At 41.4% G+C, this 26,446-nt stretch overlaps 1 protein-coding gene across 1 annotated transcript in view; it reads left to right on the top strand.

Moving 5' to 3' along the window:
* Positions 1-26,446, top strand: part of LOC121403692 (cyclic AMP-responsive element-binding protein 3-like protein 3) — a 253,263-nt gene that overhangs the window by 89,292 nt on the left and 137,525 nt on the right.

Genomic DNA, 26,446 nt, shown 5'->3' with positions numbered 1-26,446 from the left:
GAGGTGGCCACAGCCATGGGTAGCCTCTCACCCGGGAAAACCCCAAGACCAGATGGTCTACCGATGGCTTGGTATCATCTACTTAGTGAATAATTGGTACCCAAGCTGCATGCCACGCTGTTGGGTGCACAAGAGGCAGGCTCTCTCCCTCAATCATTTTACTCTGCCACTATAATACTCATACTTAAGGAAGGAAAGGACCCTGAAGTGTGTGAATCCTATAGGCCCATATCCTTATTTAACACAGATGTAAAAATATTAGCAAAAATCCTTGCCCAAAGACTTGGGCTTTATGCCCAACAAGAACACAGCTATTAACCTGAGATGAATATTCTCCTAACTTCAAATCGACCACACCAATGCTGGTACCAGAGCGATTGCTTCACTAGATGCCATTAAAAGCATTTGACTCTGTTGAATGGCCATATCTGTGGAAAGTGTTGGAAAACTTCGGCATAGGGCCTAATTTTATATCATGGGTTCAATTGCTGTACCACTCCCCTACAGCTCGCATACAGATCAACAAAACTCTTTCCAGGGAATTCCCCCTCTCCCGAGGGACCAGGCAGGGCTGCCCTTTATCCCCACTGTTGTTTGCCCTAGCAAATAGAACCACTAGCCATGTTGATCCAGCAGGATCCCCCAGGGTGATAGGTCTTAGGGCAGGAAGGCTAGATGAAAAAATAGCCTTATATGCTGATGATGTACTCTTATTCCTAGCAGACTACAATGGTTCTCTCTATAATGTGCTACATTTAGCAGGTCAGATGGGCAAGTTCAGCGGGCTCACAATAAACAGACACAATTGACTTGCATCGGACCCTGTTAATCCACTTACGACACTGCTTGCCACTATGGCGGGATCCCTAGAAGTGTTGAGAAACGCGCCTCATAGGAAAGCCAGAGACACCCCTGAACTGCCACCTGTATTATCGGTTCCACAGAAAATATGGGTGCTTGCTACTAAAACAGTATCCAATTCAAACCCCCAACCTTCCCCAAATGCACCACTTTAGAGAAATTCTAATTTTACAAGCTTTGTGCAAATGCCTGATTTTCATTACTGGCCCAAAGTGGGAGTCAGCCATTTGAATGACCTGCTAGTGGAAGGCACTTTTCCCACCCTGGTCCAACTAAGAGAGCGCCTAAATCAACCCAATATACAACTATTCCGGTATCTCCAGCTTCGCCATGCATTTACTTCCCAATTTGGTTCTTGAACACCTAACACAACAACCTCATCCTACGAAAGTAGATTGTGGGACCCAGACCCAGGCAAGCTAGTTTCCGTAATATATAAGTCCTTGATTCCTAGCCTGGGGAAACCCTTTGACAAGGCAAGGAGTAAATGGGCTATCGACATGCCCCATTTGTGTGATGAGATGTGGGCAGAGGCAACCGAGGGGCTATATGACTACCTAATCTCCAGCAAAGATAAGATGGTACAGTACAGAATAATTCACAGGACGTATATCACACCGCTAAGGTTAAAAGCAATGGGTAGGAACCCTACCGCATCATGCCCAAAATGCAATTCTCCAGACTCAGGGTTCTTCCATTTGCTGTGGGAATGTCCGGTGGTATATAAATACTGGGCAAAAGTAATGCAATATATTAATGAACAAGTCCTTTTACCTGGCATTCTTGCCCCAGAGGTATGCTTGCTGGGAGTGTTAGAGGACACGGCCCAACTGATTAAGACCCGCACCCTAATAAAAACACTGTACTTCTATGCCAAAAAACATGTGGCAATAAGGTGAATGAGCCCCCTTCCCCCACAGGTTCAACAATGGGTCAAACTAGTAAACAGTATCCTGCCAACTATTAAACTAACCTACTGTATTTGGCCAGACGGTGCCCTCAAAAGTTCGTGAAGGTTTGGGACCCCTGGCTGGATGTCAACCCAGGGGTAGCCCCCTAAGAATATATAAGAACTCACCTCACATAATTATCTCCCAATACCATTTATTTCCCTCTAAGTTTCCTCCCATTGACTACTGGTATGTGTCTTACTATATACTCCTGATGTGTATAATTTACTATTGCCCTATATACATGTCATTTTATTTGTATGGTCATAGCATTGCAACTTTATGTATGTGCTGTTGTGTTGAGAAAATGTTAAAAAAAACCTTTTTTAAAAAAAAAAATACTGGGGGTTTTTAAAATCTGACCCTAAATATGGGAAATTGTTTGCACAGTTACCATTATTTCGTATAAAAGAGGGAGAAGTATAGGGGATCATTTTCACAGGAAGAAACTGATACAAAAAGAAAGTAGTATGGGACCCTCAAAAATTAGTGGTACATTTCCATGCAGAAATTGTGGACGCTGTAATGGGATTATACATGGTCACAGTGTCCAACATCCCCTCAAAGGAATGGAACATAACGTCAAATGTTTTTTTTACTTGCAACAGTACTAAAATTGTGTATTGTATTAAATGCCCATGTGGGTTGGCGTACATAGGGCAGACAGGCAGAAGTATAAAAATACGTTTAAACGAGCACAAATCAGTTATCCGCAACTATGTACCCCCCAAAGAGAAGGAAAGAACAGGGTCAGAGAAAAAAAAGAAAAGAAACTATGGTGGCACGACATTTTCACGAACATGGACATATTGTTTGCCAATTGAGATGGCAAATCTTAGAAAAAGTAAGTGGCAGCAACCAGAAGTAGATATAAAAGAGGCTATTACAAAGGGAGTGCTTCTGGATTTGGCTGCTGCAGACAAAACAGCCACGAGGGTTAAACGAGGAGTTTAACTTGAATTGTTACTCATGAAGCTCTATTTGTATCTATTATGTTCCTGTAACTAATTTGTTGCAGTTAAAATGTTTCATTTATCTTCTTTAGATTGTTTCAGTGAATGTGACTAAGACCAGGGAAAGCTTTCACTCAGGGTAAAGTAGTTCCTTTTCCTTTATTATTAGTAATGTCGTTCTTAAACTTTGTACTCTTTTTTATATGTGTAAATGTTTTTAACTTTATTATCACTGGTTTTTAGGTAATAATGTATCTTGCATTAACATGTTGGATTAACCAATAATGAACAAGAAGAAAACACTGGACACTTTCACATATATGCGGATCACAGGATGTTTTTACTCACAGCCTTTTATTCATAATGTTTCTTATTCACAATGTGTCTTATTCACAATTTTATATGTATAATGTTATTTTTTATCTTATTATGTATTATACAAGGGGTTATTAGCAAATTCATGCTTTTGGCAAGCATGTTGTGCTTTGCATTAGGAAATTTGAATTGTTAGCATGTGGTAATTGTGTTTAATTACGAGGGTTATTTATGAGGTGGATGCACGCCACTTTGCATGTCTGACGAAGGGGTCCGCCCCTGTTTATCTTCAGCGCTCTTTAGGGTACTGTCCCTTTAAACAGGATACTCACAAATCCTCTTTGGATACGTTTGAGCTCTCTTCAGGTGAGTCCAGCACATTCAGTCATACAGTGCGACTACCAGCTCCTTTGGATGCTCAGATATGAATCTCCTGTTGGTTGTTCCTCCAGTCTATATTCCTTTCACACTCTCTGTCTTTCCAGGCACAGTATATGGCTTCCCTGTGCCAGCCTGATCCAAATAAATGCTTGTGGTGCAGCCTCTCAGCTCTCTGGGCCCTATTTCTCTGTCCACCATGCGGCTCTCTATGCCAGGCTTTTCTCTTTTGTCAGTCTCTGTGACTTCCTTTTCCTGCCAGCCACTCACTAGCTGCTGTGTCACTTCCTGTTGCACTGAGATCACTGGACAGCTAGTTGCTAGGTAACAGCTTACAGCACACAGACACAGGCTCTGTGCTTCTGCCCTTACAAGGTAAGAGCAAGGAGTTTGCACAAATTCCCTACATATATATATATATATATATATATATATATATATATATATATATATATAGTCTATAGTGGTGCACTCGTGATACAGGCAACCGCCTGGGTGCTGGTTATAGCATAGCATAACAATCCAAGAATAAAACCACACTCCAAGGTCTTGAAATAGTGAAAAAGGTGGAGAATTTATTTCAACGTTTCGGCATTCCCTGAAGATGGTTTTATGTGGCTTAATACAGAAGTAAAGAAGTTAATGGGAAAGAAGAGAAAGGCATTTAAAAACTACAAATCTGTAGGGACAGAAGCTGCATTTAATGAATATAAACACTGTAATAAATGTTGTAAATCAACAATCCGGAAGGCTAAGAAAAGAAATAAAGAGTTAATTGCGGTGGAGGTGAAAACTAACCCTAAAAAGTTTTTTAAATATATTAATAGTAAAAAGATGCAGGTTGAGAGTGTTGCTTCATTAAATAATGGTACCAGTATGGTTGTAACAGATACAGATAAGGCAAATGTGTTAAATCAGTTATTTTCTTCAGTGTATACAATAGAGGAGTCTGGGTTCACAGGCTCACTTAATAACTGCACGAATGGTTCAGCTCAATCTAGTCAGTGGCTGACTCGGGATATGATTCAAAAAGCTTTAATACAAATTAATGTAAACAAGGCTCCAGGGCCTGATGGCATACACCCTCGGGTTCTAAGAGAGCTTAGTTCAGTTTTAGACCAGCCCTTATTTCTGATTTTCTCAGATTCACTGTCATCTGGTATGGTGCCTATGGATTGGAGAAAAGCTGATGTTTTTCCAATATTTAAAAAGGGATTACAATCTTAGCCTGGCAATTATAGGCCAGTAAGCTGACATCTGTGGTAGGCAAATTATTTGAAGGCTTGTTAAGGGATCACATTCAAAATTTTGTCCTAATGAATGGCATTATGAGCAACAATCAGCATGGCTTTATGAAGGATAGGTCATGTCAGACGAATTTGATTGCATTTTATGATGTGGTAAGTAAGATTCTGGACAGTGGGGGGGGGGCAGTAGATGTGATCTATTTGGATTTTGCCAAAGCGTTTGATACTGTGCCCCACAAACAACTGCTTTCTAAACTAAGGTCTGTTGGGCTTAATGAAGGCATTTGCACGTGGATAGGAAACTGGCTACAGGATCGGGTACAGAGGGTGGTTGTTAATGGGACATTCTCTACTTGGAGTAAGGTTCTTAGTGGGGTCCCCCAGGGCTCAGTATTGGGTCCACTTTTATTTAACTTGTTCATTAATGACTTAGGGGAGGGTGTTGTAAGTAATGTATCAGTGTTTGCAGATGACACAAAATTATCCAGCCCAATTAATTCCATCCAGGATGTGGCATCCTTGCAACATGATCTTGACAAACTGGCAATCTGGGCAGCTAAGTGGCAAATGAGATTCAATGTTGATAAATGTAAAGTCATGCACCTGGGATGTAAAAATATCCAAACCACTTATACCCTTAATGGGACTGCACTAGGCAAATCCATTATGGAAAAGGACCTTGGAGTGCTTGTAGATGATAAACTTGGCTGTAGCAAGCAATGCCAGTCGGCAGCATTAAGGGCAAATAAGGTCTTGAGCTGTATTAAAAGGGGCATAGAGTCAAGGAAGGAGGGGGTCATTCTTCCACTGTATAGAGCACTTGTAAGGCCCCATCTAGAATATGCCGTACAATTTTGGTCTCCATCATGCAAACAGGACATTATTGTATTAGAGAGGGTACAGAGAAGGGCAACTAAGCTGGTAAAAGGTATTGAAAATCTTAGCTATGAGGAAAGACTGGCCAAATTGGGGATGTTCATGCTGGAGAAGAGGCGCTTAAGGGGTGATATGAAGACTATGTATAAATATATAAGGGGATCATATAATAATCTCTCTAATGCTTTATTTACCAGTAGGTCTTTCCAGCTGACACAAGGTCACGCATTCCGATTAGAAGAAAAGAGGTTCCACCTAAATATTCGGAAGGGGTTTTTTACAGTGAGAGCTGTGAAGATGTGGAATTCTCTCCCTGAATCAGGTGTACAGGCTGATACATTAGATAGCTTTAAGAAGGGGTTGGATAGCTTTTTAGCAAGTAAGGGAATACAGGGTTATGGGAAATAGCTCATAGTCCAAGTTGATCCAGGGACTAGTCCGATTGCCATTTTGGAGTCAGGAAGGAATTTTTCCCCCTCTAAGGCAAATTGGAGAGGCTTCAGATGGGTTTTTTTTTTTTTTGCCTTCCTCTGGATAAACTGGCAGATAGGTAGTTAATTAGAAAAAAAAAAGTTGAACTCGATGGACATGGGTCTTTTTTCAACCTTACTTACTATGTTACTATGTTTTATTCTTGGATTATATATATATATATATATATATATATATATATATATATATATATATATTGTGACATGCCACTGGCCTGCACATGCACTTTTATGGGGCAATTAGCGTTTGGTAGGTAGGCAGCATAGGATTTTGGAGCTTAGAGACAGGGACACCAAGGTTTAGGACAAAAACACAGGTTTATTAAGCACTCGACATTCACAACAAAAAGGCAACAGAAAAATGTTCAGGTTACAGTTCCAACTTCACTGTAGAACATGCAGGGTACAGTCAGCGCCGATTCAGACCTAAGCGCCGCCTGAGGCGGCTCCTGCAATGCCGCCCCCCCTCGCTGACTTACTTGTCGGGAGGGGAGGCAGGAACACTAATGCGGAGAGCGCAATTGCGCTCTCTCGCATTAGTAAAGCCGAATTTCCGGTTTAAAAACCGGAAATTCGGCTCTTAAAGGTGCAGGAGCGGCTTTTTGCCGCCCCTGGAAACCGCTTTGGCGTTGCCGCCTGAGGCGAGCGTCTCAGCTCGCCTCATTGGCGGCGCGCCCCTGGGTACAGTTCAGTAAATACACTGCAAAACATTCAGGGTTTTCCCCCCTCTGGTCGCTCACCATCAAGGGAAACTCTCACCCTCTTGCACCTTGAAGTATTTGGGCTTCACACTCAGCCCTGCTGGCTTACCCTCCTGGGATTCAGACCCACTAGCCTCTGCCAGTCCTTTCCTCTTTCTTTCCCCACAAGGGATTTAGGCTCCAAGCTCTGGAACTCTCTTGCTGGCAGAAAAGACCCTTCTGCCCAGCTCTGTCTCTCACAGCCCCTCACTTCCCTGGAGAGCCCTGAGCTATGCTCACACAGCCCTTTTACATGGTCAGGTAGATCCTCTCTCAGCTGCCACTTAATTACCTGGCTGAGAGGGAATATTAACCCTACCTGAGCCAAGTATTCCTTTGCAACACCTATCTTGCAGTTTAAATGTACTCTTTTCCATGTACTTTCCTGCAAGACAGTGGTGTTTTCCAAACACCCTGTCACAATATATATATATATATATATATATATATATATATATATATATATATATATATATATATATATATATATAGTGAAACAAAATGGAGTGGAGTGTGTACCCAGTCCGTGACTTAGTCCAATTAAGGACACAATTTATAATAAACAAAAAAGTCTAGACGACTTGTCTTGTAATCAAAAGAAATTTCTTTATCAAGCAAGAATATGCAACGTTTTGAAGCTCCCGCTTCTTTATCAAGCAATAAAGTTTACAATGATCTCACATCCTTAAAAAGGTTACAGCTGTAAACACGCCCACAAAGGGGTGGTATATATTTAAATGCAGTATATGACCAATCTAAATGAAAGGAAAAATACACCCTTAACATCAAGGTTTTCATGTAGAAACAAACGATTGGTTAATCAAAATGTATCATAGTACAAATGTAAACAACACAATATTAAGATACAACACATATACGGGATGTGACTTTGTCCCAACCTCTACCCTATGTGCATAAGTTACCAAGTTACCACACTATATGAAAGCATACAGGTCATACTCTCTATTTAACCCTTTAGGGTATAATGTTTGTAATGTATGTATCCAAAATTTTTCTCTTTTCTGGAGTTGCAGGAGTCTATTGCCCCCCCCGACGTGGGGGGGAAATAGACTCCAACACAAGGAATCTGAGGGTTGCTATGGAATGTCGTGCTGAGTGAAAATGAGCTGGAACAGGTAATTTGAGTACCTCCTTCTGAATCGTGGACTTGTGCTGACTAATACGATCACGTATGGGTTGGACTGTTTCCCCAATGTAGGCAAGGCCGCACGGGCATTTAAGCATGTACACTACATACTCCGTGTCACATGTAAAATGACCTCGCAACTCAAACTTCCTCCCTGTCTGTGGATGAGTAAACACATTAGTACGTATCACACTGGAACACTGATTGCATCTCCCACACGGAAACATACCATTCCTTAAGGGTGCTAAAACCCTCTGTGTTTGAACCTTCTGGGTACCTAGATCTGTCTTGACTAATCTATCTCTAAGATTCTTCGTACGTTTGTAAGATAGTAATGGTGGCCCCTGAAATTCTGGAATAGTGGGATAGGCCTTACGCAATAATGGCCAATGTTTATATATGATGATGGATTTTGCCAGTACATGGGTGATAAGTACGAACAAATGGTATACGAGTCATTTTAGACATATCACGTGTCTTTTCCTGTATAGTGGAGTCACGATCCAATTCTCTCACTCTGGCTACCTCTTGATCCAGTATCTGTCTGGATAGCCTCTCTGTGTAAACTTTGTGGTCATCTCATCCAACCATGTAACGAGTTGTTCCTCCTCTGTGACTATGCGTTTAACTCGCAACATTTGGGATCTGGGGATAGAGGAAATGTTAGCCCTCAGATGTGCACTGTCGAATTAGGCGTAAAAATGAGAGGTGTCCTTAACATATGACTCGCCTGATACAACAAAAGGCGCTAAAACCTTATCTAAGAAAATTGATAACGGGGATAAGATTGAGTTAACACCAGCCACTATAGGTCGTCCTGGTGGGGATTGTAAATTCTTATGTATCTTGGGAAGAGTTTAGAAAACAGGTATACATGGAAATTCTTTCGTAAGGTAATCTTTTAAACCATCAGTAACTACACCGTCCCTGATACCGTGACAATACCTTGGATATTAACCCTGTAATTTCATCTGTGGGGTCCTTACTGAGTTGTACATAGGTGTTTGCATTGCTCAATTGACTCACTATTTCCTGTACATAATATTCCTTATCTAGAATGACCAATGCTCCCCCCTTATCCGCAGGTTTGTATATCACATCCTTGTCCCCCATTAATGCCTTAAGGGAGTCCCGTTCAGTTTTAGTTAAATTATTATGATACCGCATATTCCTCAACCCCTTAGGATCTTGTATAAATCGATTAATATCCCTAGACATAAGAGATATAACAGTCTCCACTGGATGGGATGAAGTGGGGGGAAGATATTTACTCTTTTTATGTAAATCAAAATGCTGTGGAGTTAATGCTCCAGTATAAGTCTGCGTCCCTCTAATGTCCTTGTCCATGAACTGAACCTTTAAGCGCAAAAGTCTGTAAAACCATTGCAGGTCAATATCTAACGAAAAAGTATCAAGCTTAGTTGATGGACAAAAAGATAGACCCTTCTGTAATAGATTCAGTTCAGGTTGTGTCAGTACCTTTTTTAGAAATGTTGATCACGATTGAAGCCCCTTCTTGGGTGCTGACTTGTTGGTGACCTGCGTCTGTCGTGGTTTGGTCGCAGCTATTGCGCCAGACTCTGGGGCGCCCACTTCGCGTTCCCCGCTGCTTGAAGGAGCGCTGTCGTCGCCTAAAAAAGAAGAAGAACCGGAGGAATCCGTGGCTCGTTGTGAGGACGTCTCCCCCGAACTGCTACGTCCGACCTCTTGTCGTCCTTCGTGGCGTGCCCCACGTGGCACACGCGCCTGTGTCTTGCGGCCCCGAAAGAAGGACAGAGTTGTATATGGACATCCCGGTGTCCACCAACATACACGTCCGCTGTTGTAATCTTCCGCATCACGCAGGAACTTGTCCCTCTTCCGGGTTTCAATCTCCAACCGGAACTTCTGTGCAATGCTCTCGATTTGCGACTTAGTTTCCGCCCACTCCTCCTGGCTCGCTGTCTGTGTAATCTGTGTTTCAAGTGTATTCACTTGCTCCGACACAGTAAGTAACTCCTTCTGAATCTGTTCAATTGTAAGAGTAATTATGTCCAAGGAGCATTTATTCAAAATACACTCAAACTTCTTGCTATACTCCAGATTATCCGAAAACAGAGTAGGCTGCAAATATACTCACAGGCCCCTCGGGATCCGTTTCAGCCAATAGTATTCTGCCAAAGTGCAGCCATGTAATTCCAATGATACTGCTTTCTTGGTCAGACGCTTCAGATTCCGACTGCGTGCTTCTGGATGGGCTGTATGCAAGAAATCCTGTGAACCCCTCGTGAGAGTAGCTATGCTTGCAGCTTCCACCTCTGTGTAGGCGAATATATCAGCCTGTGTACCCGACAATGGGGTGGGTTGGGACATGGGTGTATAGATATATATATAACCAAAGGAATGGTGCACTCCGTAGACAAAATTAATACCTGGGTGCCAGCATGTCAAATAAGCAGTGAAAAAGGATTGCGGCACTCACACATTTTTTTGTTTTTTCAATTAAACCCTGTGAGTGCCGCAATCCTTTTTCACTATATATATATATATATATATATATATATATATATATATATATATATATATATATATATATATATATATATATATATATATATTGGTCCAACCAGATCGCACTCCATATTTAAAACATAGCTTTTATTAGCTTGTTAAAATGTATCAAAAAATGGCATTCTTCACAACATAGTAGCAGCGTCATTTGTATCAAGACACTTATCTGTTAAAAGTCCAGCATAAACGCTATATTCATCCACACTCACGCGACGTTTCGGGACACATCCGTTCCCTTTCTCAAGCGTATGTATCGTGTAGTAGCGTGTAGGACTCCATTGCACACACTTTCTGCTTCCTCGTTAGGCGGGGCATACGTGATAAGTAACTGTGATGATGCTTCCTCACCTGGAGGCCGGATCTGCACGTCAGTCACCACATATCTCCACCCTCCCGTTACTATGCAAAGTCCATAGTTACCAAAGAAAAGAAATATATCAGTAACAGCAAATTACATGGGCATTTTTCACTATATCTGATAATTGTAGTTGTTTGAGCAAATTATGCCAAAATGAAAAGCAAAAGTTGACAGATGGAATGGCAAAAAAGAAAAAAAAATTTTTTTTAAAAAAATACAAAAGTACTTATAAAGAAAAAATATACACAAAATAATATTAGTTGCCCAAAATATTACTACTCACCCTAAATGGGTACTTTACAGAAATAAATGCAAGTCAAAATCACGATTTAGACCCCTTGGACTGAGAGTCCCTAGCCTGTCAATCCATTTAACTTAACTGCAATGGAGTCCTACACGCTACTACACGATACATACGCTTGAGAAAGGGAACGGATGTGTCCCGAAACGTCGCGTGAGTGTGGATGAATATAGCGTTTATGCTGGACTTTTAACAGATAAGTGTCTTGATACAAATGACGCTGCTACTATGTTGTGAAGAATGCCATTTTTTGATACATTTTAACAAGCTAATAAAAGCTATGTTTTAAATATGGAGTGCGATCTGGTTGGACCAATATAACTAAGAAGCGGAATTACTCACTGCTATTGGGATCAGCACCCTTGACTCTGATATACATTGGGATTAGTGCATCATAAACGTTGGAATTGTATTTATTTGAGTAGTGATAGCACAATCCACTAAAATGGAAACTAGCGACAGCATGCATGGGACTTTTTCATATTCTGATAATGATATGGCCAGAATATTTTGCATTTTTGGGGGTTCAAGGGAATTCTTGGCCACACCATCAGCCACCGTGTGTCGGCGCAAATTTGAATCTCTGAGTAAAAAACAGGTGGAGTTGCAATTACACGGACTCACCCTTACAGAGTACTTGCATGTCCAACGTATTCCCAGAGGCCTACGGGTTAATTTACAACCGACACTCTTCGCACAAAATGAGGAGTTTAAACAAAAATTTGCTGGGATAATTAACAAATGTTCACGCGATTTAATGGCACTTAACATTGAATTCATTGAACGTGAACTTACGAATGTTAAGCAAGAACTTGCTGAATTGCAGGACACCATCTCTGATGTCATGAGTACAGATGAACTAGCCGAATTTATATTGAAAATGGACAACTTAATAGAGAAGTACAAGTCTGAAGTGATTACACGTAAAAAGCAGAAATTTGATAGAGATACGCTTGACTATGAAAAAGGTCATGTGTATAATTGGACACAATCTAATCGAGGACGAGATGGAAGTAGAAATGCTTTCCAACAATTAAGAGAGGGGCAATCACGTTCCATTGAACACGCTAGAGAGAGAGAATTTAATTTTTTATCCACAGGAAACGAAAGACCAGACGAGGTGGAAAAAGGAGGAAACAGAAATATGAGGACACAGAAGGAACGGAAAATACAACCAAGGAGAGAAGCACGCAACAAATAGTATACAACCTTTCATCTGTGGAGCTGACACCAATACAGATGAAAGTTCTATCATATGGACTCAATTACTGCCCAACATCTAAACTTGACTCTTTTCAATTACAGGTTGACCTATATCGTTTTTTCATTTGCTTAGACTAAAAGCACATTTTTCACAGAATCAGGAAACAATAAATGTAAACCCAGTTCCTGTTATAGGGTTTGATATTAACAGACTGGGTTTACGTAATAAAAGTAAATTTGTTCCCCCAACATCTTATTCCACTGTGGAAACATATATAAACAAAGTGAAAACTGATGTAGAATCATTTTTAAAATTGCCACTCAGCTTGAGTAATTACAATATGAGTCGTGATAAAATAGACGCTTTATCACAACTGTCCTCTATGTCCCACATAACAATTAAACCTTCTGATAAAGGAGGGGCAATTGTTGTGTTGGACACAGATAAATATATATCCGAAATCAATAGACAACTTTCAGATAAAACAGTGTATATTGAATTAAAGGGTGACCCTACCACTTCCTTTAAAAAAGAACTGGATGGTGCTTTACATAATGCCTCTCAGCTGGGGATAATCACAGAGAAATCTAGGACATATATGATGGTGGACTATCCTATTATTCCACTCATATATGTCTTACCAAAAATCCATAAGGATCCAATAAATCCGCCAGACAGGCCAATAGTGGCAGGCATAGGTTCCTTGACGAGTAATGTAGCCGAGACTTTTGGATAAAATATTGGGTCCCCTGGTACAAACAACTAGATCTTTTGTAAGGGACACCAATGATTTCTTAGAAAAACTTTCCCAAATACCTATGATTAAGGGGGTATGTTGGCTTGCCACCTTTGATGTGGCGAGTCTATATACATCGATTCCTCATATGGATGGCTTAAAGGCAACCAAAATTTTGTTGAATCGATCAGGTTTGTACAGTGATGCAGAAATAGAATTCTTCATGGAGATGTTGAGCTTCATACTACATAGAAACTATTTTCAATTTCGGGACAAATATTACTTGCAGGTGCGGGGGACGGCCATGGGGTCCAAGGTCGCCCCGTCATATGCCAACTCCTTTATGAGTTGGTTTGAGGAGGAGCATGTCTATCAAAATGTACTCTTCACTAGGCACTGTTGTGCCTGGTGGAGGTACATCGATGACGTGTTCCTCCTATGGCGGGGTGACCTGGACTCCTTGGCCGTCTTCCGTGAGGCAATTAATGGGGCCCATAATGACATTAAATTCACGATGACAGCTGATCTCCAAGTAGTTACTTTCTTAGATGTATTGGTTACACGAACCGAGACAGGGTTTGATACTCGTATCTATACAAAACCCACTGATCGAAATCAACTTCTTTCTTATGACAGCTTCCATCCCCCCTCAGTTAAGAGATCGATTCCTATCAGCCAGTTTACCAGAGTGAGTAGAATTACAAATAATCCGGTGGTCTTGGAACAAGACTTAGAAATAATGTCTAGGAAACTTACAGATAGGGGATATCCGAATCAGCTAATACAAAAAAATCAACAGGCTGCTATGGAAGGGATTCTTGGATGTACATCAAGAGATCGGCGTACTACAGGTAACAGATTAGCTTATGTATCCCAGTATAATTCTGCCAGTTCCAAATTTAAATGCATACTAGATAAACATTGGCACTTATTAAAAGATGCATATCCCTCAATTCCAGAGTTTCAACAAGGCCCTATGATGTCCTATCGCAGAGGAGCAACCATAGGGAGTAGATTAGTGAATGCAGACATACGGAAACCACCTAATAAGGCAATGTTTTGGGGTCCCAAGAAAGAGGGCATGTATAGATGTAAGGGTTGTGCCCAGTGTCGATTTGTATTGGTAGGTCCTGATTTTGACCATCCACATAGGGATCAGAAGTATCAAATTAGGGGTTACAATACGTGTGATACCAATTTTGTTGTATATATGCTGGTGTGCCCATGTGGGTTGGTCTATGTTGGAGAAACCACCCAGAGGGTGAAGGATAGGTTTTCTCAGCATAGATCAACTATACACGTGGGCAACAGATCATTGCCAGTCTCTAGACATTGTTTAGAACAAGGACATACATCAGAGGAGCTGAAATTCAGAGTTATCCAACACGTCCCACCTCTGAAAAGAGGAGGAGATCGTGTTCTAGCATTAAAAAGAGCAGAAGTTAAATGGATTGACAGGCTAGGGACTCTCAGTCCAAGGGGTCTAAATCGTGATTTTGACTTGCATTTATTTCTGTAAAGTACCCATTTAGGGTGAGTAGTAATATTTTGGGCAACTAATATTATTTTGTGTATATTTTTTCTTTATAAGTACTTTTGTATTTTTTTAAAAAAAAATTTTTTTCTTTTTTGCCATTCCATCTGTCAACTTTTGCTTTTCATTTTGGCATAATTTGCTCAAACAACTACAATTATCAGATATAGTGAAAAATTCCCATGTAATTTGCTGTTACTGATATATTTCTTTTCTTTGGTAACTATGGACTTTGCATAGTAACGGGAGGGTGGAGATATGTGGTGACTGACGTGCAGATCCGGCCTCCAGGTGAGGAAGCATCATCACAGTTACTTACCACGTATGCCCCGCCTAACGAGGAAGCAGAAAGTGTGTGCAATGGAGTCCTACACGCTACTACACGATACATACGCTTGAGAAAGGGAACGGATGTGTCCCGAAACGTCGCGTGAGTGTGGATGAATATAGCGTTTATGCTGGACTTTTAACAGATAAGTGTCTTGATACAAATGACGCTGCTACTATGATGTGAAGAATGCCATTTTTTGATACATTTTAACAAGCTAATAAAAGCTATGTTTTAAATATGGAGTGCGATCTGGTTGGACCAATATAACTAAGAAGCGGAATTACTCACTGCTATTGGGATCAGCACCCTTGACTCTGATATACATTGGGATTAGTGCATCATAAACGTTGGAATTGTGTATATATATATATATATATATAATATATATATATATATATTATATATATATACACTCAAAGTCCAGTGTATTTCTGGGAGCAAGGGTCAGAATGGCTTCATACATTATTTCAGAAGGACCTGCACTCCATTTTCTTGTGAATAAATAGTGCTTTATTTAATACATATCCGACGTTTCGGCCCTTGTTAGGTCCTTTTTCAAGGATAAATTGCAAGTGCTAAAGTGCATGGTTAAATACATTCAAACTTTGGCGCCAAGCATGATGTCATCAGCAGAAAAAAACTTAATGACCAACAGTAATTTATCTTTCTTGTATAAACGTGAAAGCAAAATCTACATTTTCACCACTGGGTGTCGCTGTAGTGCAAGGGAATGCCATATCCAAGTGAAACATAAGTGTCCATTTAGAAACAAAGTCCATTCTTACAAACCTGTAAGTTTAAACAGATCAGATACAAAGTTTCAATAATGACAGATATACATCCTGCTTATCAGCAACATTATAACTCTAATGTGCCACTGCATAATGCCCATATATTTTAATTTCTAAAGGACTGTTTACTCTGTCTCTGCACATAACTCAAAGTGAATCATTTTATCAGGTCAAAAAACAATTTAGCACCAATTGTCCATTTAACCATTTGGGCGGCACATAATCTAGTTTGTGTATCCAGTACGCCTCCCTCCTTAGTAAGGCTTTATCCATGTCTCCCCTCTAGGTCTGGCAGGTATATGCTCTATGGGCATGCACCGAAATGTAACTGGGCCGTGTTTCGTTTCAGCCCAGTGTTTAGCTAACAGCTTTTGTGCAATGTCCTGCTTTTTATTTTTAACCTTGGCATCCCTTTCTGGGTCCAAAGCTTACCCTATGCATTCCGATACGCTCTTTAAGCATCCTGATCGTTTTCCCACAGTAGATGAGCCCACAAGGGCATTTCATAATGTAAACAACACACGTCGCAGGTGCATGTCATCCTTTGCTTAGTTTCGTATCTTTTGCCTGTCCTAGAGTGCAAAAAGTGATCACCTAGGATTAAAGCTACTGCATATTATACTGCCACTGCATCTGTGGACCCCCTCGTCGTGATGTTAAAAAATGCTGTGTTTGGGGAGTTGAATATTTGCTATAAGGGTCAGAGTGCTGCCTCTTTGGTAGCTAAATTTAGGTTTCACTGGCAAATTCTTAGAGATACTGTCATCAAGGTAATGCAGAAGTTACCTGAAGCTCCAATATGCACAACATGCAAATTGTTCCCTATTGGGGAAAAAATGCAGGTTTGGTAATACCAATAGTCTGCACCCTCTGCTAAAAATGCCCTCCGGCTTTTTTAGCACAGGGTGTAGACTATGGGTATTCACAAACCTGCATTTCTTCCAAATAGGGAACAATTTCCATGTTGTGCATATTGGAGCATCATCTAACTTCTCCATTACCTTGAAAGGCATCCCTCTGGGTCCGCACACTCTTTTTATACTGGATGCATTTGGCTACAAAATTCTAGATAATGAGCTATCACTTTTAGCCCTTAGTCAGGTCTACTAGATATATATAATGGGCTTACATTCAATGTACATAATAGCATCCCTGGAATCCAATTTTTCTTGCAAAATTTGTACAACCTATGTAGAGTCTCTTGGATAAATGTTTAGTTTTAGTAGTTATAAAATCTTATCTACATACTGTGACATTCAGGTTAGCTGAGACCATAGTCACAGCACAGTTTATGCACAAAATTGAGTCTGATACCACCTTTTAAAGTTTAATGCAGCTTGGCTGGCAAAATCAACTGATTTATCATACTTCACAGGATTAGCAGTCTCAGTTCAACACCCACATTGGTGTACACAGTAACATTGGTGTACATACTAACAGCCTTGAACATCACAAGTCCCAGAATCCTCTGTTAGACTCTCACTTTACACAGTTGCTTAGGAGTGGTTTTCTCTTCCTCTCTCCAGTCGCTTTTTGCTTTCAACAACACTTCACCTCAGCGGGGAAACACATACATTCCTTCTCAGCTACTCAAACACCTCCTCCAGCACAAGAAGGTATCCAGGGTGCACTGAGGTGTAGTCTTACATCTCTTTTAAACTGTATTTTACCTGCAGCCTAATCACAGTTATAACTAACTATGCAGCTGCAAACCCCTAACAGGGGAATGTAAAAGTGCAAAACAATTTGCGCCGATAAGACTAAAAATCTACATCTCACAATGTAATATTGTTCCTTAAACTGTTATTGCATTGCGAATTGTAATTGCGCACTCTTAAGAAGTGCTTGAAGGTGTCGTAATCTTTTTGAACAAACATGCGACTTTTTCAGTAACAAGTTTTATTACATTGACTGCGCATTGTTGCAAACTATAAAATTCGCAAATGGCCGTCCACTGTCGGAAGTGGTCGCTAAACAGTTTCCGTGCTCGCAAAAGCTATATTAAATTTGAGCAAAGCAAAATTTGTTCGTGCAAAGGCATAACTTTTCGCATTGCAAATAGTTTTTCCATTAGCGAGTTATATTACATTCCCCCTTAGTGGAGTAAGGAATGGAGGGCCAACCCTGTTCTCCTCCATTCACTCTAGAGACCCATTTATCCAGCTTTTCCTGAGCTGGTGAAATAAATACAGCCTCAATTGCTGCAGAAACATACATATTTTCCCTGGAGTTTTATATTCACCAGTCTAATATTGGTGAAATATACACAACATCGTTCCCTTTTCAATCACATATCTTACAATACTCAGAAAGGTAGTTTCTGAGGAAATGAAAGTAACTGAAATGAAGTTACTTCCTGGATGTATAAGTCTACCTAGTGGATTCTGGACATTTTTATAAATTTTTGATAGACTATATAAAAAAAAGCTTCATTGTTCATCTGACCAGCTCAGTCAGGAGTTGTGAAACATTTTCAAGAAAACTCAGTTCAGTTGTTTTAGACTTAACTCTACTAGATACTGTATATCATGACATGGATGGCATGGAGGAATATGAATGGTAACATAATGTTATTATTGGGATAGATTGCTAAATAGCTTGCCCTCCTGAGGCAAGAGTTGGAAACCTGGGCACATACTCCCACAAAGGTCATCAAGTATGAACTGCCATGGTTATATCACCCCACCTTTTTATGGTCTGCTGGGAAATCTTCCTTCACTCTTATTACCTTATGCATGAGGTAGTAGTACCCAGGGTCATGTCATTAATTACCCCCTGTTGGTTTTTAGGCTAGTTTTCTGCAATTAATAATTGGACTTGTCAGTACCCAATATTAAAATGAAAACAGGTGCAGGCGGTGATCCATATGTGGGCAATCAGAATGATGCCAAACATGAGGGGTGCCTCATGTTCCAGTCCCTTTGGAACTATCCCTCTTATCTGGTAGGTAAAGGCTGGCCCTGTTTGGTATCAATAGTTTGTGATCTGTGATACGGATCACTACAAGGCTAGCTACACTAACTACCTCTCAAACCTATGGCAAGCTAAAACAATCCTCTAATGCTCTATATAATCCTAGCAAGGAACAGGTACCCACCTGGTCTGACTCAGTAGGTCTATCTTGCCTGCTGTTAATGTTAGGATGAAAAAGAAGTGCATACCTTGTGAACTTTCTTATAGTCTTCTGAAGGAGATTTTCCCCTACAGGCCAACCACAAAGTTTGGTGAACTAAATATTGCCTGAACTATTTCAACTTTGAAAATTAAAAATTATTTAAAAACTCATGTGGTGTTCTGCTAGGCCACCACACTGCATTCCTGTGGGGGTGGGCATCTGGTTACCTGATGTCACAGCAAACTGTAATAGTCCTCTGCTACTCAGATGTCGCCAGGTCTTATTGCGGGAGAACAAAGGAGAGAGTTCTAGGCAAGCATGGAAACCGAACGTGTACGGAACAATTCCCTGTTACAAATTTCATAATTAATCTCCACTTCTTAGAAAAAAAAGCACAAGGATGAATTTTAACAGGGTGTAGCTGTGAAAACACCGCACCAGTTTCTGAATTCAGAAGCATCCATCTGTACTAGGAAAGGGAGAGCTGTGTCTGGATGCTGGAGAACTGGAACATTATGTACCCTTTCAATAGATCAAAGGCCACTATAGCCTCAGGAGAACCAAATACTAGGATCTGCCCCCTTCTTAGTAAGTGCTGTGATTGGTGCCACCAGGGAAGGTACATTTTTAACAAACTGCCGATAGTAATAAACCTCCAAATGGCCATTAATGAAAGGGGCCCAACCTAGAATGGCCTGAACCTTATTTGGGTTCATCTCAAACCCTTCTGGGGAAATTATGTACCCTAGGAAGTGCACAGAGGAAACCTCAAAAACAAATTTTTTCGAGTTTGGCATACAACTGGTTGTGCCTTAGCCTAAGTAATACCTCCTGCACATGAGCACAATGATCAGAAAGGTTACAGGAAAAGATGAGAATGTCATCTAAGCATAACACTACATAGCGACCCAGGAGGTCACGGAAGAAATTGCTTACGAATTCTAGGAAGACAGCTGAGGCATTAAAGGCATTACAAGGTACTCATAATGCCATCTTAGGTATTAAAGGCCGTCTTCCATTTGTCCCCTTCCCTAATAAGAAACAAATTGTACAAGTCTCTCAAGTCAAGTTGAGAAAACATCTTGGTGCCTTTCACTTTATTGAAAATCTCAGAGGTTAAGGAAAGGGGATAATGATTCTTGACCGTGATTTCATTGAGACCCCTATAATCAATACAGGGTCTCAAGCCCCATCTTTCTTTTCTACAAAGAAAAAAATGGCACTTGCAGGGTATGAGGATGGCCTGATAAACCCGCTCTCCAGGTTTTCTTTAATATATTCCTCCATGGCCTGCGGCTCTGGTAGGAAAAGAGGATATGTTCTGCCCTTAGGAGGAAAGGTGCCTGGAGTTAGATCAATAGCATGGTCTGTGCGGGGGCAGGGTTTCAGCTGCTTTTTTAGAGAACACATCATCATAGGAAGAGTAACATAGTAAGTGACATAGTAAGTTAGGTTGAAAAAGGACACATGTCCATCAAGTTCAACCTTTTAACGATGAACTTGTACTATGAGCTATCTTCCATAACCACGTATTCCCTCACTTGCTAAAAAGTCATCCAACCCCTTCTTAAAGCTATCTTACGACCGTACGACTGATTCAGGGAGAGAATTCCACATCTTCACAGCTACTGGTAAATAAAGCATTTGAGAGATTATTATGTTTCCCTTATATATTTATACATAGTTATCATATCACCCCTTAAGCGTCTCTACTCCAGTGTGAACATCCCCAATTTGGCCAGTCTTTCCTCATAGTTAAGATTTTCCATACCTTTTACCAGCTTAGTTGCCCTTCTGTCTACACTCTCTAATTTAATAATGTCCTGTTTGAGCAATGGAGACCAAAACTTTATATACAGCTCAAGACCTTAATTGCCCTTGATGCCGCTGACAGGCATTACTTGCTGCAGCCAAGTTTATTTTCTACAAGGACTCCAAGGTCCTTTTCCATTATGGATTTGTCTAGTGCAGTCCCATTAACGGTATAAGTGGTTTGGATATTTTTACATCCCAGGTACATGACTTTACATTTATTAACATTGAATCTCATTTGCCACTTAGCTGCCCAGATCGCCAGTTTGTCAAGATCCTGTTGCAAGGATGCCGCATCCTGGATGGAATAAATTGGGCAGCATGCATAGTTTTGTCTCATCTGCAAACACTGATACATTACTTAAAATACCCTCCCCTAAGACATTAATGAACAAGTTTTAATACAAGTGGGCCCAATACTGAGCCCTGGGGGACCCCATTAAGAACCTTACTCCAAGTAGAGAATGTACCATTAACAACCACCCTCTGTACCCGATTATGTAGCCAGTTTCCTATCCATGTGCAAATGACTTAATTTAGCCCAACCGAGTATAGAAAGCAGTCATTTGTGGGGCACGGAATTAAACGTGTTGGCAAAATCCAAATAGATCACATCTACTGCTCCCCCACTGTCCAGCATTTTACTTACCTCATTATAAAAAGCAAATTTGTCTGACATGACCTATCCTTCTTAAAGCCATGCTGATTGCTGCTCATAATGCCTTTCACTAAGACAAAACTTTGAATGTGATCCCTTAACAAGCCTTCAAATAATTTGCCCACCACGGATGTCAAACTTACTGGTCTGTAATTGCCAGGCTGAGATCATAATCCCTTTTTAAATATTGGAATGACATCATCTTTTCTCTAATCCATAGGTACCATACCAGATAAAAACGAATATGAAAAAAATCAGAAATAGGGGCAGGTCTAAAACTAAGCTCTCTTACAACCATAGTGTGAATGCAATCTGGCCCTGTCGACTTGTTTACATTCATTTTAATTAAAGCTTTATGAATCAAATCGATCAAATAGATTGAGCTGAGCCATCAGTGCAGCTATGAAGTGAGCCTGGGATCACAGACTCCTCTATTGTATACATGAAGAAAAGAACTGATTTAGCACATTTGCCTTTTCTGTATCTGTTACAACCATACTGGTACCATTATTTAAAGGAACAACACTCTCAACCTGCATCTTTTTACTATTAATATACTTAAAAAACTTTTTGGGGTTAGTTTTAGCCTCAGCCGCAATGCCCTGCTGTTCTGTGTTTCTAGCTAAAAACAAATGCTCTGAAAGGCAGCCTTCAAGGCACTAAAGTTAGATTTTCTGACACTCATGGTTTTAGTTGTCCCAGAATGTATATTTGTTTTTGCACCAAACATTAAATGATATAACATTATGGTCACTATTACCCATGGGTTCAATTACTTGCACATTCACTATACGTTCTGGGTCATTATAAATCACTAGATTCAGAATAGCATTTTTCCTGGTTGGCTCCTCAATAGTGATGTGCAAGCCGGCCCGATACCCACGGGACCCGTGGGTTTACCCGTGGATCAGGCGGGTTCGGGCCGACCTCGAACCCCCTTTTCTTGTTTGCGGGCTCTCCCAGCCTGTAACCTTACATTGCCAGCTTCCAACTTCCAGGTTCAACTTTTCTAGATGCGCGCCTGCCCGCCCCTTTTGTGATGTAATCGGCAGGGCAGGTCGGCGCTGGTCTATAAAAGGGACACGGAAGTTGGGGCGAGTGTGCATATCGGGTGAGTGCAGGTTGGATGAAAACCAACCTGCACATCACTACTCCTCAACAAACTGTGCCATAAAATTATCATGCATCAGGTTTATAAACTTGTTCCCATTAACTGACCTGGCAGTACTGTTGCTCCAGTCACTATCTGGCTAATTAAAATCCCCCATTATCATTACTTTCCCCAAACTAGCAACCATTTCTATTTGCATAAGTAGCTGATCCTCCTCCTCCTCATTTACATTAGGGGGTCTTTAGCATACTCCTACAATTAATTTGCTGGACTCTGTACAATTGGGAAGAGCTCCACCCATAAGACTTCCGCTCCCTCATTCTCTTACATCAACTCCTCATTTATATTAGCTTTTAAATCCTGCCTTACAAACAGACACACCCCTCCTCTTTTTCTATTGCCTCTGTCCCTCTGAAACAAAGTATAGCTGCTGATATTAACTGCCCAGTCATGCGACTCATTCAACTATGTTTCAGCCACACCGATCACATCACATTTTCCCTCCAGCACCAGCACCTCCAGGCTCCAGCTCTCCTATTTTACCAGTCAGACTCCTTGCATTTGCAAACATACATGTAATACTGGTACCATATTGAACATATCACATGTGGTCCTCCCTATCCTTAACAGTACTCCCAAAAAAATCTCCTCCCCATTTTCCCTTCCTTTGCCCACTACCTCATCTAACCTGTCTTCCTTTACTGAACCCTCCCCCCATGCCTAGTTTAAAATCTCCTCCAACCCTCTAGCCATCTCCCCCCTAAACAGCTGCACCATCATCATTGAGGTGCAGCCCATCCCTAGCCAAGAGCCTGTAGCCGAGTGAGAAATCAACTCCTCCCAACACCAATCTCTCAGCCACACATTAATCTCCCTGAACTCTTCTTAACATTGCTAGTGGCACAGGTAATATCTCTGAGGAAAGTACCTTGGAAGTCCTTGCACTCAACTTTACACCTATTTTTTTTTTCAAATCGTTCTTGAGGACTTCACCACCTCCTTTAACTTTGTCATTGGTACCTATGTGTACCAAGACCGCCGGGTCTTCCTCTGCCCCTCCCAATAATCTGTTCACTCATTCCACCACATGCCGAACCCTAGCACCAGTCAAGCAGCAGACTGTTTGGCATGAAGGTTCCTTACAGCAGATTACCCTATCCACCTATCTAATAATTGATTCCCCTATAACTAAAACCTGCCTTTCCTTCCTTGCACTTCCCCCACCACCCGTATTAGGATTTTTTTTCTTGGGTTCAACGAAGGAGCTACCAGAGGAGGAAGGTAGCGGTCTGTTTGTCGGGGTTGAAGTTGAGTAGGAGCGACTGGTTTCTGTTGGATAGTGTCCAGTCTTGCCGAAAGCCCTTGGGGACACTGGACAATCTGATCATACTTAGCCTCCTGTTCTCCGAGTCTCTGGAGAAGGATGCTTAGCTCAACAAAGAAGGACCGCTCAAAGTTCACCTTTTTGCTGCTCCAGTCGGGTGCTCTGTCCGCAGCGTCCCCACTGCGGACAGAAACGCGTAGAGCATTGAATCCTTAAAGGAGTATGGAATAAAACTATATTCCTTCGTACCGGAGTGCCGTCCTTTTCTTGGTGGTTTTCTGGAGAAGGATGGCCTCAGTCATGGCTGGCCCAATGTACTGTAATGTATGGTATCCCTAACCCAGAACTGACTCCAAGGCGAGATAAAGGAGAGAGTTCTGGGCAAGCACAGGAACCGAAAGTGTACAGATAGGATGGGGGGGCAGCAGGGTCGGACTGGGAGGCTTGGGCCCACCGTGGCTACTGCCCCAGGGCTCCCCTCCGGCCGCTTCTGCCGCTCCATAGTGCTGCAACAGGCTAGTGCGCATGCGCACGCGCCATGTTTGTGCACGCTTGCACAGCGCTACCTTTGTGGGCATGCGCAGATATTCTATTCTACAGCAACCCCTAACCCGCCCCACTAAGTAGCGGATCTGGGCCGGCAGGGCCCACAAGAGCCTGGGGCCCACTGGGTTTTTTCCCACTGCTGGTCCAGTCTGACACTGGGGGGCAGTAGCGCAGTAAGATACAGGCCGGGTAATACCAGATGGGTAATGCAGCACCAAAGTGGATAACAGTAGCAAGGTCGGGGTTACAGGCCATGGTCATGCACAGGAAGAATCAATGCAGTACCAAATTGTAATCAGAAGAGTGATCAAAAACAGGCAGGTATCAGTTCAGGTAGCAGGATGGCAGAATCAGGGACAGTTAGGGGTCAAATCACAGATTATCAGATCAAGGAATCAATACAGAATACACCCAGGAACCATAAAGAACCTTTACATTGGGCAATACAAACTAGGCAGAGTGCCCTTTAAATATTTGAAATTTGTGCCACTGGACAATGACGTTACACAGCGCTTGGGTATTTCCGGATTTACCCAAAGAGTCGAACAACCCGGCAGAGCAGGACTCGACACAGTGCGTGGAATCATACCGGCAGCGCGGGGTCTTCCCCGCAGGCAAAACTGTGGCCGTCCCCGCCGCCTGCCAGGTATTTATATTACAGGTAGTTGATCTCATTTGTTTCCCCTTGCCTCCAGGTCCAGGAAATTCTATATTTTAAGTATAGGTTTTCTATGTTTTCCCTTTTATTTCATAAACTGTTTTAATACATGTCCTAACATATTTTCGTATAAATTCACTGTTCAGTATTTTATATTATATTATAAAAAATTTTTTTATGTTTTTCTTTGATGCTCTAAAGAACCCTAGCCCGAAAGTATGTAACTGTGCGTCGTAGCCCTCTGCATGTTGAATGGAAACACTAGTCTGCTTGTATGCTAGATAACCCTTTAGTGCCTGTGGAATGAAGTGTGTTTGTTGTATAACGATTGAAGATATATAAGTCCTGAGAGTGGTGGAAACAAGTTTTGTGCATATTGTGGGTGTTGATTGTTTTTTGGGTGCTGTTGAGCTAGTCTAAAGCTGACCATAGATGCAAAGATCCAATCGTACAAATCATCGATTCATAGAATTTTCAGATCATGTGTGGAGTGTCCTGACATTTATCTTGCCATGCCGATCGGTCGATCAGACAGGTTAAAAGATTTCTGTCGGCTGACGATCATATCTCTGCATGTATTGCCGATCTGACGATCTTCAGTGGGAGACTGTCACTGTCAGCTTTGTCGGACAAAAACTTTCCTACGATTGCTGTGGGGCAGAACATCGGCTGATCTGTTCCTTACTGCTTTGTTTGATCTGAATGGTTAGTGGCAGGTCGGGAGATGAGGATGAACGATCGTTCGTCCAATATTGCAGGCAAATCTTTGCATCTATGGCCAACTTAACCTGTGTGCAAGGTGAGTGAGAGATTAAGAGGGAAATCCCATATAGCCACACCTAAAGTCACGTGCAGCTGGAAGTACTGTAAATATGACTGGTTTAAAGGAGAAGAAAAGTCTTTTTGCCAAAAGGTAGGCTCCACCAGGTGATTGTTTTTAACTTACCTGATACCCCAGGTCATTGCTCCTATCAGCAGAAAACTGCACCAGCCTGGGGTTCTTCCAGCAAGTACCACGGAGTGATCCTCTTCCTGCTTCTTCTTTCTTCTAGTGGCTGTGCATGCGCAGTAGAGTGAAGAGATGAACGTTTATAAAGAAACCAGTGTGACAAGCTGGCTGCCTGTACACACACACACAGTTTTCGGGGGAAATTAGCATGGTAGGCAGGTAAGCGTAGGCAAAAACACAGGTTAATTCAGGCAAAGTTACTGTACATATAGATTATATTGATTGTTTTTTCCTCATAGTTCTGCTACTTACTTTTGTAAGTAATTATTACTTAAAGTTCCTAAACCTGACTGTTTTGCCAACCTGACTTTTCCATCTCAGTCTGTCAGTTAGAGTTTCTAATGCTAACTAACTACTGCTGCACAAATATGGCAGCCCCCTCATAGAGGAACATGGGGGTAAGAAAAGTAATGTAAAAGGGCAAATACTTTTATGGCAAAATTATAAATA

Source organism: Xenopus laevis, chromosome 1L (genome assembly GCF_017654675.1).
Source record: "Xenopus laevis strain J_2021 chromosome 1L, Xenopus_laevis_v10.1, whole genome shotgun sequence".
NCBI lineage: Eukaryota > Metazoa > Chordata > Amphibia > Anura > Pipidae > Xenopus > Xenopus laevis.
This window is presented reverse-complemented; position numbering and strand designations above follow the sequence as displayed.